The sequence below is a fragment of the Xenopus tropicalis genome, chromosome 9 (assembly GCF_000004195.4).
Source record: "Xenopus tropicalis strain Nigerian chromosome 9, UCB_Xtro_10.0, whole genome shotgun sequence".
NCBI classification, from domain to species: Eukaryota; Metazoa; Chordata; class Amphibia; order Anura; family Pipidae; genus Xenopus; species Xenopus tropicalis.
The window spans coordinates 22,859,891-22,875,066 of NC_030685.2; positions in this window are offsets into that span (position 1 = coordinate 22,859,891).

Below are 15,176 nucleotides of genomic sequence, written 5' to 3' on the forward strand. Positions count from 1 at the left end.
ACAGTTTATTGCATTATGGAAGCAAATAGAATAAACTTTCCATTATCTATTCATTACACATTTTCCATGAATTTAAAGTTATTCTCAAATGTAATTGCATTTTCTGTATCTCTCTCTTATAATTCCTTTTAACAATGCAGGGGTTGGACCAAAGCCCATGGAACCCGCAGATGTAGTATCTCTAGTAGCAAGTCAGGTTGTCAGCCATAATTCCTGCATGTCCCACCCCCCAGGTGACATCATGGCCCATTTCCCGCTCTCTTTTGTGATGTATACATCATGCCCCCTACTGTCTCTGACATCACCAGAGGGGGGCGGGATGGGTGTGGATCCATTAAATATTTAGAAAACTTGGGCTGGGATCTGATAGAGGTCATTGCTTATTCTCCATTGTATCGGTAGTCAGCCGTCCTCCAGCCAAGACTCTAGCTACCATAATGCCTTGCATGTTCTGTGATAACCAGACCTGAGAAAAAGAATACCTGAAGAGATCAAGGTAGGGTTGCTGCCTGTCCGGTTTTGGCCCACACAGTCCAGGTCAAAACTGCCTGTCTAGGTTTCCTTATGAGAAGAAGAATAACCAAAGAGATCAAGAAGAAGACCTGAGAAGAATAACCCAGGTAACCTCTCAGGAGAAGAAGAATAACCAAAGAGATCAAGGTAGGGTTGGCCCAGACAGCCTGATTTTCGGAAGGGCTGTCTGGGTCAAAACTGCCTGTCTGGGTTTCCTAATTAAAAAAAAAATTGACGAGGTGATCGGCCAATCACCATGTCATAGCCCCGCCCTGTGATGTCACCAGTCCACCCACATGACATCATGTCACTGCCCAAAGTTAAGTCTGCCAAAAAGTGTCAACCCTAGTGCAAGGCATTGTGGGAACTGGCTTTGTTAGAGGAGAGCTGATCTCTGATACAGTGGTTCAGACTGAGAAGCAAAGGGCACACAGAAACTGCTCTCCATTGCAATTTCATAACCTTAAAACTATTCGTAATTAATATATATATATTGAAAAGCCAAGAATTCAATATTTATATTTTGCAAAGAAAATAAAAATGTTCATTTTAGAGGTTTCTGCTGTATGGTCACTGGCTGCCACTCTATGAACAGCATATCCGAGGGCAAGGCTTGTAAATCAAGGTGCTTCCGATCCTGGGGTACCACTTGCTTCTCAGACCCGACTACCCCGCGTATGGCCTTGTTCTGCTGTAGGAATAATCCATGCCTCCCATAGGTCAGACTGTATTGCTGAGAGTTGGTGTGGGCTGTTTTAGACGGTTCCTGAAGCCGCTGCTCTTCCAAAGCATCTGGAAACCCAAGTCAGTGATCAATAAGAATTGATTTCCCCGAGAACCTAGGGAGCGCGTTTAATAATCTCGTTTAGAGCTTGTAAAAAAATATTTGATTTAAAGGCCAGAAGAGATGAGGCTGGGAAGGGAAAAAAAATATCAAACCTGAAAAGAACCTACGTTCAAAGAGTCTGGACCTTGAAAGGAAGCTGGGATGGAAAATCAGAAAATATGTTGTGCTCGCTGTGAAATATTGAATAGGTTAGAAATATACTGTGATAGCGAGCCTCAGTGTGAGTCTGACGCAAGTGAATACGCCAGCCTCCTCTCAGGGGGCTTATACAGGCCAGAGAGGCAATAAAAGTGCACAAAGTTTTCAGCAGGTCTGGTTATTAGTGGAGAATAATGAAGATTTAGGGAGGCTTGACCTCTTCAAAAGTAAATCAGCCGCTGTTTGTTACTGTATAAGTATTATAATGGAAAGCCTTTTTTTAGAAGCCCCCCTAAGCAAAAATTGCACCCCCCCGATCTAGTAAACTATAGCAACCAAGCTCAAAAGAGCACTCTGATCAATTTTATATTTGTTTTGAGGGTTTATTTTTCCTTTTTGTACCTAGACAATCTGTGTTGGGAAATATGGTCCCAAATTTTTTTGGGGGGTCTCCTACACATAAAGAAGATAACATGGGCATCTATATCTGATAGGGACCTTACGCTCCACTGAGCAGGGGCTAATGGGAATGGTGAAGGCCCTGCAGCGTGTCAGTGCTATATACAGTACATAAAGATAATTCTAATTCTAATAATAAAGTTATAATTAGGCTGATGTAGCAGATGCCAGAGTTAATGATGTATGTAATGGTATGGCTACCCCCATTGCAGTAAGTAATACATGCAGCTTTGACGCGCTTGATGTAAAATGACCTAAATGTTCTCAGTGCCAAGTTCTTTGTTGCTCTGGGAGTAGTAAGGCAGGCAGATAACCCCTAGGGTTGCCACCTTTTAAAGTTATATTTACCGACTGGCCAGAGGGCAGTGCCAAAAGGGGTGGACTATGGCGTAAATCGGGCATGACAAGAAGACAATGATGTAAAAAGTGGCAGGGCTATGTGATGGAGTGCTAGAGGGTGGATCAAGGGGAGATTGAGAAAGAGAAAAGGTAGGATTGGGGGGGGGGGGGGGGCAAGGGCTTAGGTGGGCAGGCCAGGGGATTAATTTGAGGCTATAACAAATTTGCCACCAACTATATTGCCGGTAAGTTTGTAATACCGTGATGTAATGGGGAGAAGTATGGGCAGATCAGGGAAGGGCTAGGGAGATGTATGTAGATCTATCATCAACCCTTATGTCAACTCTGCCGTGCCATGCTGCCTGCTATCAGGGCTGCTTTAATAAAGGGGCAAAAGGGGAATCTGCCCAGGGCCGACTGTGCCAAAATGTCTTTATTTTTTAAATGTAATTCTTTTCCCCTTTCTCCCTACTCCCCTTTCCACCACCGGTGCCCTCCTTACCCTGGCCATGTTGACTCTTCTGAGAAAATCTAACATGGCAGTGTGTCCCACTGTGGATTTAAAATGGCTGCTGCTATCTAACAAACAAAAGGAGCTTCTATGGCTGTTTACTGAAATATGGTAAAACATTCTGCAGAATAGACATAGCGTTCTTGCTTGCACTATTGTGACTAATCTTCTTCTAAGTAGGGATGGGCGATGTGCTGAATAACAATAAATTTGTAACCTCTAAGAGCAATAGTTTTTTGGCTGCCAGTGTAAGTCACCCTCATTTGACAGCAGAAAGAGGCACAAGAATGAAAAAAAAAGGATATAATTAGAGCATTCTATAATGGAGTGGCTAAATATTATCTGAAGAAAGCGACGCCACAGTGGTGGCCGCAGATTACTGACAGGCAACTGTAGTGCCGCATCACAACCAAGCGGCCAACTTTAACTTAAAACAGAGCAGCCCATTGGGAATTTACCCGACGGACAGATTGCCAGTCTGGGCCTGTCTGGAGTTAATGGAGTACCTATTGGTCATTTTCTAGTGATCTTTCTGAATTTTCTGGGATAAATGGAGTGCTCATTGACCATTATACCGGCACAGCTGGGGTTTATAGCCTGATTATTCATTTTCTGTAGTAATTATACTAGCACCTCTAGGGTTAATATGCCGTTATATCCATTTTACTTAGGGTAAGCCTGGGCAAGCCTGGGGTTAATATGCTCGTTATCCATTTTGTGTAATAATTATACATCTGGTTTATGTTTTGTTAAAATGGGTGTTGTATTTAGGGGGTCTGGACAAAGTGGGAATGGTTAAATAGGTGCGACACAATAATAGAGGCCTGTCTATTGGATCTATGACCAGGTTGTACCATAACGGCCCTGCCTGCTATCGTTAAGTACAGGGGAATGGGGCTGGTTTGCATACACCATTTTGCATTTCTAGCCAAGTTCTTTATTGAGGGTTACTGCCTATATTTTAACAATTAAGCTTTTCTTTGTCAGTGATTTTACAAGTGACGGAGCACGACCATGTGCAGGGCTGCCTGTTTGCAAAGAGAAATAATGCATAGAAATACTATAGCTGGGGTATATGTGGGTCATGATACATCTCAGCTATGCACACTGAGAGGCTTACACTACCCTTTGTTGTGTATATATACAGTATATATATATTGACATACAGATATATGAAGGTAAGTATGCGGAAAAAGAGCTCATTATGGTACTGCGAATACAAGGAAATGACAGGCACAATCAATATATATCATACCTGGAATAAAATGTCAGCAGAAAGCTCTGTGGGAATGCTCTTTACATACTATACTCAATAAAACTTACTAATGCATCATCATTAAGGGACCCAATGGAATTCCTACCAGTGAGAAAGCCATTGCCTGACCCAAGCATCCCTACCCAGCACTGAACTTCACCTTACGTCAATCACACTCTTCATAACTCATTCATACTCACACATTCTTATTCCCCTATCATCCTCAGCAGAACTCAAACTACATCTCCGATCATACTTGGTCATAGTCTCCACCTACAACTACCCACTTTCTTGCCCATATTCCCCAACTTCATCTCCAATTATCCTTCATCATATTCTTAAGCAGCTACTCTGATCATCCTTGACTATATTCTACCATTTCAACTCCCATCATCCTTAGCAGTGCTGTTGTACTGTTACCAAACTACAAATTCTGCTACTGAGAGGAGACTTTGGAACTTTTGGGACCTTTAGGAAAAGGTGTGGGGTGAGTATGATCAGTAGTTGCTGTACTAAGGCAGGGGATAGAATGATTGTGCACAAAGCTCTTTAGATCAACAGTATCCCTGTGCATATATTTATTTCTACACTGTTTCTTTAAAGGGGCTGTAAACCCAATCATACACTGTCCCACTGCGCCCCCTAGTTTTGCTATAGAAGTTGTCAAAAAACTTAATTATAGATGCAAGAAAATTTACCAATGAGAATTCTACTGACCAAAAACCTCACTATAAATGCAAGAGAATTGACCAATAAGAACAATGATTCCCAGCACTGTGTCAGGCATCTTGCTGGTACCTTACATATAGAGATAATGATGTCATTTGGACTTCATTATATGACACAGGAATCATGGGATTCTCATTGAAGGATTTTTTGCATTTCAAAGCAGTTGCTGGCCCTGGGATTTATAGTCCAGCAAGAATTGAATAAAGTTTGGTTGAGAAGTGCAGTGCAGCAGGGTTTAAAACCCCCTTAATTGCCAAGCAACAAGATTTTCCTTAGTGGTGGTTAATTGTGGGGGCAAATTCCTTCTGAGGACTGCCATCGCTATTTCAGTACCAGGTGGAGGCTGCATGGTGGCAGTGCTGGACTCCTAGGTTGAATTGAGTCTGTATGTTCTCCCTGTGTTTGGGTGGGTTTTCTCTAGTTATCTTGGTTTCTCCCAAACTCCAACCCCCAGGCAGGTTCCTTGGCTCCTGATACTGTACTTTTCCTCTACATACAAATGCTACCTTTGTGGCCCTGTGAGTTGTCAAGTCCTGTGTTTATGTACTTAGCCAGGACGTACATAAAAGCAGTTGGAAGCACCCGCTGTTATTCTAAGGAAAAACACATTGCTGGGGGAAAACATGGCTTTCACATCTATACAGTCAATTCTTTGCACTTCCCTTAGTAAATGAGCCTTTAGTTGGCGTTCAGTAATATAAAAGCTCAGAATTAGTGATGGGGGAAATGTCTCGCCAGGCATGGATTTGCGGCAAATTTCCGTTTTGCCATTGGCGGTTTGTTTCGCGAAATGGATGAAAAAATTTGCCGCAGAAAAATTCACCAAAAATTGTTGCCGGCGTCAAAAAAGAATAGTCGCGGGCGACAAAATAATAGCCGTGCGACTAAATAATAGCCGTGTGACAAAATAATAGCCGCGGGCGACGAAACAATAGCCGTGTGACAAAATAATAGCCGCGGGCGAAGAAATAATAGTCGTACGACAAAATAATAGCCGCAGGCGACGGAAAAATAGCTGCGGACGACAATTTTTTTTTGTCGCACGACATTTTCGCCGCTTCACGAATTTTTCGCCATTTCGCGGATCTTTTGAAAGATTTGCGAATTTTTCGGCGAAGTGAAACGGAACAGATTCGCTCATCACTACTCAGAATACATCTCAAGAGAAGTGCAGTATGCCTGGGGGCCACTAGGGGTCTGCGTCCCACTACAGAAAGAAAGCAGCTAATGCAGATACCCATATGCTGAATATTGTAAGGCCCATGTAAAGATACATAAAGGGTCCTTTAGGTCATTGTAAATGCAGATCTGATTGGGGGCTGGTGTAGAATACATGGGATATATGCACCACATTACCAAAAAGAAAGAATAATATTAAATGGGGTATTGATGGAGATGGGGAGCCTTGATTTAGAGCAAAGGAGAAGGAAAGGCTAATAAAGAGTTAATCCCAAGCTGCAGGCATACCTTCAGTTCTCTCAATAGTGCCCTTAAGTCTCCCCGTATTTCACCTGTTCAGATGATCAGAAGCCAAACAGGAAGAAAACACACTGAGCTGTGTAAAGAAAGTTCCCATAATGCCTCACTCCTGCACAGAGACCCAGACCAAATGTACATGCTCAGTTAGACTATGAGTCAGCTTCCTGCTGATTGGATCCACATTCCTAAGGGGGGGGGGGTGAGTTCTTAGCCTTCTTGAGGGAGGGGGGAGCAGGAGAGGTGAGATAGCAGAGAGCTGCGTGTCTCTGGCACAGGAATTACAGACACAACAAATCTTTTGACAGAGTAGTCAGTGCAGCATTTCTGTGAGTGCTTATGGCTGTATTTACATAGACCTTTCTGATAAAGCTTACTTACAGTAGTTTTTACCTTTCTTTCTCCTTTAAAGGGGTTGTTTGCCTTTAAATGAACTGTGCTTTGAGCTCTTGCGTATTACTTTAGTGCATTTAAATCCACAGCTTCCATATTTATCTAGTAGCTGACTGAATCAAAAATGTACCCATATCATCATCATCATCCATGGGTATTAATGGGATTTTCCTATAATATCATAATTAAATCTCGCTCTCCTTGGCTGAACAAGGGGCTTTTCTGGGTTGGGTGGGCGGAGGAATAGAACTCAAGTTGTAATCAGACGCTGCTCAATTCTTGATTCCCCTCATCCCATATTTAATTAAGCCTGACATATAAACATATAGACAGCAAAGAACGTAGCTTATCTTCCCTGCCAATTATTATTTGTTCCCTTCACTGTTTGCCAGGTTTAAAGAACGTTTTCTGGCTGCTGCGGGAGCAGGGATAAGCATCAGTAGAGGAATAGATCCATTTATCCATGCACCAGCTAATGGAATGGTTCCCAACTCATATAGCCCCTGCCCTACAGACTGCAGTATCAGCAATTCTATTTGTCCTACACAGATGGCGCTGTTGCTATTGCTGTCTACAGTGCTGAATTTATTGCTTATTATTGCCTTTCCCCTTGCAGTGGCTGCCCCGGTAGACATGCCTATAACATGATTTCTCTATTACTGCAAATAACAGATTGAATGACAAGTCTGCACCCCAAGAGCTTCTGCTATACCTGAGATCTTCATTTGCCTACATATAGTCCTGTGTTTTATAAAGTGCACATGAAAAGGCAACTAATGTTCTCACATGGGGATAGGATGCTGGAAGACCCTGCCTATATGGTATTTGGGTCACAGAGCCAAGTGGGTTTTGAGCGGTTGTTTTGTTTGTCCCTAGGGCCTTGACACACATGGTGTTTTGATGGGCCAATGGAATGGAAACTGCAGATAATGAATATGCTAAGGAGACCAGGGACATTCTGAGAAGAAAATATGGTTTATATTATAAGATAGGTCATAAATAACCGGGCCAGGATTAGGGGTGGGCAGTAAAGAAATCTGCATAGGGAACACTCATATTAAAAAAATGGAGGGGGGCAATTTTGTAGTGTAGTGCCCAAACCTAATACCAGCTCCATGTTGCTCCTCAGGCTTCCTAAACAGGTGGGTCTACATCTGTCATTAACTCTGCCGAGTAATGGAGTAGTAGTACCCCTCAGGGGGCAAACACATGCCCATTCTTGCAGTGGGTACCAGAGGTACTTGGGCCAACTTGGGCAAAACTTCTTAGCAAGGGTTATCATGCACAGAACCCTATGTACAGAGTGAAGTTACTCTAAATCCCTGCGAGCCGAGGTACAGGATGAGCAGAGATGGAATAACTGGTAGTTACTTGGGGCCCCACTTTTGGAGAAACATACAGAAATGTAATTTAGGGGTAACTGCCCTGGGACCCCAATGTACCAGGATACCCATAGAACAGCAGATGTAAGTAGGAGTGAGGGACAACAGGTAAGGCAAAATGGAGCCAGTAGGGCAAGATGTCAACAATAGGGTAAAATGTAGAATGTAGAGCATTGGAACCAGAATGGCACTGCGCCCCCTAGTTTTGCTATAGAATTTGTTGAAAAACGTAATTATAGATGCAAGAAAATTTACCAATGAGCATTATACTGACCAAAAACCTCATTATAAATGCAAGAGAAGTGACCAATGAGAACACTGATTCCCAGCACTACGTCAGGCATCTTGCTGGTATCATACATATAGAGATAATTATGTTATTTGTTTTCTTCATAATATGGCACAGGAATCAGACATGGGGATAAAGGACAGACTTGTTCAGTGCTGGGAAACTGTGCTTATTGCTCCCAACTCCAATTGCAGGAACAAAGAACAGGGAGCCTTATTTACACAGATCAGCTGGGATTCTCATTGGAGGATTTTATGCATTTTAATGCAGTTGCTGGCTGTGGGGATGTGGTGAAAAGTTTTGGAAAAGTTCTTTTGTACAATATTGCTTTAAGAATACAACCCTGATGTTGCTGAACTACAGTTCCCAACATGCCTCAACCTTCATTATATGTTACATTATTCTGGGGGTTTTAGTCCATCAACAGTTGAGCGTTTGGTTGAGCAGTGCAGTGCAGCAGGGTTTACATCCCCTTTAACAGTAGAGCAAGATTGAGACACCAACGCAAGATTGCAAGACAGGAGGGAAGGGTTAAGATGAAGACAGGAGGGCAGAAAGGTGACATTACTACAATGTGACAGAGCTAGCAACAGTATGACAAGCTGTTGACAGTAGGGCAAGATGTAAATATTAGGGCTAGATGGAGACAGGAGGGTAAGATGAATAAAGTAGGATAAGATGGAGATAATTGTACAAGATTATGACACTTTGGCAAGATGATGATAGTTGAGCAAGTTGGCAACAGAATGACAAAATGATGACAGTACAACAAAATGGCCAAAGTAGTACAGGATGATAGCAGGGCAGGCTAGTGATAGTAGGGCAAGATGGCAACAGTAGGGCAAGTTGATAACAATAGTACAGAATGGCAGCAGTTGGGCAAGGCAACTCTGGTAGATCAAGAGTGACATTTGCTCAAGTAACGCTTCAGATTAATAGGTTTAACCTGTCTGGAATAAGTAGTCACTAAACTTCCATTTCCAGTGGCCTTCAGCCTCGACCCCACCTCAGTCAGGGGATTGGATAAGCAGCCTCCTGCTGTTACTATAGAAAGTAGCACAGTACTATAAAACCCACACAAAGATTACACAAAGGGCATGGGTGTATGATGACAGTATAGCTTTAACTAACACAATCTAACAATTTTGTGTGAAGCTGCTGCCGCCTGGCTCCACACAGCACACAAGCGCAGCGTCTCCCCACAAAAGCTTTCAGTGAGGCGTCTGAGGACAATGCACAAAAGCCGATTCAGACAAACAAAAGGAGGTTGGAATTGCGGGATGACCTGATTCAATCTCTACCTGCTTTATATCTGCTGTAATATTCAGGAGAGACACCGTGTTATTTTATTCACTCAGCTCAAAAGGGAGAGGCAGAAAAGGAGGCTTTTCAAAAAAAAAGACAACACAAAGTTCTGACAGGTATAATATTCATTTGTAAAGAGAAAATATAACCTATTTAGGGGTATTGTTGGTTTTCCATTCTCACTATTGTAGCTAAAATTGATCCTGGCACATTACTGAACAATGCTGCTGTTATGCACTGGAACATTTGGCACCCAATGAAGAGACTAGCTCAGCCAGTAGCTCAGCCAGTAGATGCCTGTGTTCAACAAAGCCCTCATGGGGCCCTGACATTCAGGCGCTACACCTCTGGAGATCTGACCCACCTCTGGCGACCAGAAGAAAACAGCAGCTGCAAGGAAAGGATAAACCAGAAGGGGAGTGGGGGGCAGATAAAAAGTCAACACAGGTAAGATAAGTACGAATTCATAGTAAGGCCAAGACCCAACACTCTTAGTAGGCATTGTAAGCAGAATCCATAGATCATAGTCAGAAACTATGGCCACCTGTGCCATACATTACAGAACTAAATTGTTTTTCGTGGCACCTGCAAAGACTGGCTCTTCTATACTTGTACAGGTATCGGACCCCCTGGAAACCCATTATCCAAAAAGTTCCAAATTACGGAAAGGCCATCTCCCATAGACTCCATTTTAATCAAATAATTCACATTTTTAAAAATGATTTCCTTTTTCTCTGTAATAATAAAACAGTACCTGTACTTGATCCCAACTAAGGTATAATTAATCCTTATTGGAGGCAAAACAATCCTATTCGGTTTAATTACTTTTTTAATAATGTTTTTAGCAGACTTTAGGTAGGAGATCTGAATTACAGAAAGATCCCTTATCCGGAAAACCCCAGGTCCCAAGCATTCTGGATAATGGGTCCCATACCTGTACCACCTGCATTGGCAGGACCTGGCAGGATCTATTACTTTCTAAAGCTTACGCAGGCAAATTTAAGTTGATTTGAAGGGCTTATCTGCCCTTGAATGGGGACCCCCAACAGGACTCCCTGACGGATATCTGGCTACAAATTGGCCAAGTGTTGATTGGACAGGTTTGATTTTCCGGTTGGATTGTGGACCGCAACAGCTCACTGATGTGGTTCAAGGTCTGACAGCTCCTATACCTGACACTGTAATTCAATCACTTGGCCCTAGGGCCAAACAATCGAATTAGCCCAATATCTCCCACCTTATGTGGGCATATCAGGAGAAAGATCCGTTTGTTTGGTGACCTTGGCAACAGCACCCCATACCTGATAGAAAATGCAATTTTCCCCTTTCCTCTCTGAATTTCTGTAGGCAAAAAGTGGAAACTTTTGGGACAACGGGAGTGGTTATTTACAAAGGCATGGATCAGGGCATGTTTTGGGCTACTTGGCAGTGTAGCCTAAGACTTTTCACTCTCATATAAACAATGATGTGGTAACTGTCAAAACTCTTGGATACCGCTCCATTCCACCATAGTCCTGCACAGGGGATTCACAGCAGTGGGCGGCAGCGGCCTCCCTTTACAGGGGGCTTTTGATTGGAAATGCCTCATGCAAAGTTAAAAGGCTCTTGTCTTCATATTGTTTGAATTTTAAAATGATGTGCCCTTTAAGGAAATGAAAGTCCGACCTTGGTGTTCTTTCTCCTGTTCGAGCCACCATTCTCTGATTAGGGGTATTATGCTTACTGGAGTGTGGGTCATAGGACCGTGACACACGGGGAGATTAGTTGCGCCAGCTAGAAGGCAAATCGCTGGTGGGATGGCATACGCGGTGCCATGATTTGCCGAAGTTGCCTTGAGAGGAAACTTCGGCAACTTCGGCAACTTCGGCAAATCGCGGCGTTGCGTATGCCATCCCACTGGTGATTTACATTCTAGCCGGTGGGATGGCATTGCGGGAAGATTAGTTGCCCCCGAGTAAGGGGAGATTTGTTGCGGCACGACTAATCTCCCCGTGTGTCACGGCCCATAAGAGACACATGAAACTGAATTTGTTTTGTTTAAAGGGATCTGAAACACTTATACATATATATATTTATTTTAAAAAGTTCTAAATACTCTTGTCTGCTTTTATTGTCTGATTGTTGGGTAAACAAATAGCCTCATTCAGGCCCCTCTCTGCCTGTCCTCCAGATGTATTGCACAAACACGGGAATTGCTGTAAATAATCTTGAAGTGTTTCAAGTGGATTTCAGGCTTAGTATAACCATAATACTAATCCCTTGAACTGAGAAAACTCCATCAGACATTTCCCTAAACCCCTCTGCTCACAGGAGGCTCAGGGGGAGGATGGCAACCAATACCAAACGGCCTGGAATGGAAGGGATTTGTATTCATGGCGAAGAAAAGAATTCTAGGGCACACAAATCATATAGAAGAATTCCATTGGTTCTGCTGTTGGTTTTCTTTAGCACAACTGCTTCAATGTATCTGAAAACATAATAATAAAAAAAAAAAAAAAATCAAATTAAAATCCTAATACAAGCTATTTATTAGGACATGGGGACATAGCTAGTAGGATAATGCCAATTATGTTTGACCATTGTTTAGGTGAAACATAAACTGGTTAAAGGAACAGTAACACCAAAAAATGAAAGAGCTTTAAAGTAATAAAAATATAATGCACTGTTGCCCTACACTGGTAAAACTGGTGTGTTTGCTACAGTAACACTACTATAATTTATATAATAAGCTGCTGTGTAGCCACGGGGGCAGCCATTCAAGCTGGAAAAAAGGAGAAAAGGCACAGGTTACATAGCAGATAACAGATAAGTTCTGTAGAATACAATAGTGTTTTATCTGTTATCTGCTATGTGCCTGTGCCTTTTCTCCTTTGAATGGCTGCCTCCATGGCTACATAGCAGCTTATTTATATAAATTATAGTAGACTTTCTGAAGTAAACACACAACTTTTGTTACTTTTATACACTTTCATTTTTTGGTGTTACTGTTCCTTTAAACCCTCTGGCAGTGCCCCAAGGTCTTCATATTAACAAAAATAGTGTTCTACTCCTCTTCAGAGCATGTCATGGTAGTGTGCAATGTGGAAGGTTGCAGAAGGAGAGTGAGGCTGGCAGAACATGGAAGGTAAGTAGCACTCTTGACTATTCATGGTTCCTACGTTGTGGAAGCAGTTTATGGGAAGACTGTACCCTGTTCCGGTGCAATAATGCCCCCATACACTAGCCAGCTTTGTACGGAATGGGTTTGGAGTGGAAGAACGTGAGTAGCCTACGCAAAGCTGTGACCTCTCAGCCCAGCTGAACATCTGTGGGATGAATGGGACCCTAACTGTGATCCATCCCCATCATAAGTGCCCAACCTCACCAACTTGTGGCTAAATGGAAGCAAATCCCATCAGCAATGTCCCGACATCTAGCGGAAAGCCAGAGCAGCAGAGGCTGTAATAATGGCAAAGAGAGGACCAACTTTATATTAATCTCCTTGGTTCAAGAAAAAGAGGTTGGACATTGTAGGTGTTCAGATACTTTTGGCCACATAGTGTATTTTTAGCATTACTATGTGTCAACAACTTTTTAATTAATCAAAACACATTCAAGACACGGGGGACTCTTTGCAAAGCAAGATAATAGTGCACCCAATCTATCATTTTACCCACAATGCACTTTATTCCAGAGTCAATTTATGTGCAATGTAAGTGCAAATTGCAACATTTCCTATCAACACACACTACGCACTATAGTGTTTGTGTGCTATAGGGACTTTAGAGTGTAAGCTCCAGAGGGGGCAGGGACTGATGAGAATGATGAATAACCTCTGCAGCCTGTGACAGTGCTACATAAAAATAAAGGATAATAATACATTGTTTACTTCAGTATTCCAGCTCCTCTAGAGCAGTGGCAGCTGAGTGGTTGCCACAGGGCAAGCAACAAGGACACTTCTGCCAGATTTCTGTTAAAGGTTGATTCAACGAAAAAGCAACGAGTGAATCAACTGAGATAAATCTGGGAATGAAACATACTGATTTGAATTAAAAAGAATTGTTCCAAATCCATGAAAATCAATGTGCAAATTAATTCAAGCCAATATACCAACTGCTAATCTTGCATATCCCTATTACAGGTATGGGACCCGTTATCCAGAATGCTTGAGACCTGGGGTTTTTATTATTTAAACAGTAATTAAAGCCAATAGAATTATTTTGGCTCAAATAAGGATTAATTATAACTTAGTTGGGATTGAGTACAAGGTACTGTTTTATTATTACAGAGAAAAGGGAATCATTTAACCATTAAATAAACCCAATAGGGCTGTTCTGCCCCCAATAAGGGGTAATTATATCTTAGTTGGGATCAAGTACAGGTACTGTTTTATTATTACAGAGAAAAGGGAATCATTTAACCATTAAATAAATCCAATAGGGCTGTTCTTCCCCCAATAAGGGGTAATTATACCTTAGTTGGGATCAAGTACAGGTACTGTTTTATTATTACAGAGAAAAGGGAATCATTTAACCATTAAATAAACCCAATAGGGCTGTTCTGCCCCCAATAAGGGGTAATTATATCTTAGTTGGGATCAAGTACAGGTACTGTTTTATTATTACAGAGAAAAGGGAATCATTTAACCATTAAATAAACCCAATAGGGCTGTTCTGCCCCCAATAAGGGGTAATTATATCTTAGTTGGGATCAAGTACAGGTACTGTTTTATTATTACAGAGAAAAGGGAATCATTTAACCATGAAATAAACCCAATAGGGCTGTTCTGCCCCCAATAAGGGGTAATTATATCTTAGTTGGGATCAAGTACAAGGTACTGTTTTATTATTACAGAGAAAAAGGAAATCATGTTGAAAAATTAGAATTATTTGCTTATAATGGAGTCTATGGGAGATGGCCTTTCCGTAATTCCAAACTTTCTGGATAATGGGTTTCCGGATAAGGGGTCCACTACCTGTACTTGTACTAATTGCAAAACCAGTCCTCTCTAGTACAATTAGCCATATATAAAGGGATGGAACCTGTTATCCAGGATACTCGAGACCTTTTCCAGATAAGGGGTCTTTCTGTAATTTTGATCTCCATACTAAGCCCACCAAAAAAATCATTTAAACGTTAAATAAACCCAATAGGATTGTCATTTTTTGTAGTACAAGATACTATTTTACATACAGAGAAAAAGAAAGAAATATTTAATACTTTAATATGATTATATGATTACTATTGAAGATGGGCTTTCTGTAATCCAGAGCCTTCTGGATAAAGGGTTTCTGGATAACAGATCCCATACCTGTATTTGCAATGGTCTCTATCATTGATCAAGCAATATAAGGTACAATATAAGAGATGAATAGTATAAATTACACTCTCCCGTGTTTCTTTTCTCTCTAGGAAGGGCCCAGAATGGCATTTTGTTTTCTGTTGAGGAAACACAAGTCACAACGTCACATCGATATTCTGTAAGGTATGGAATTTTATTACACAAATAGATTTGCTATTGTTCCAGTCTGCTGCCCCCACAGAGGAAATATAATCCTTAT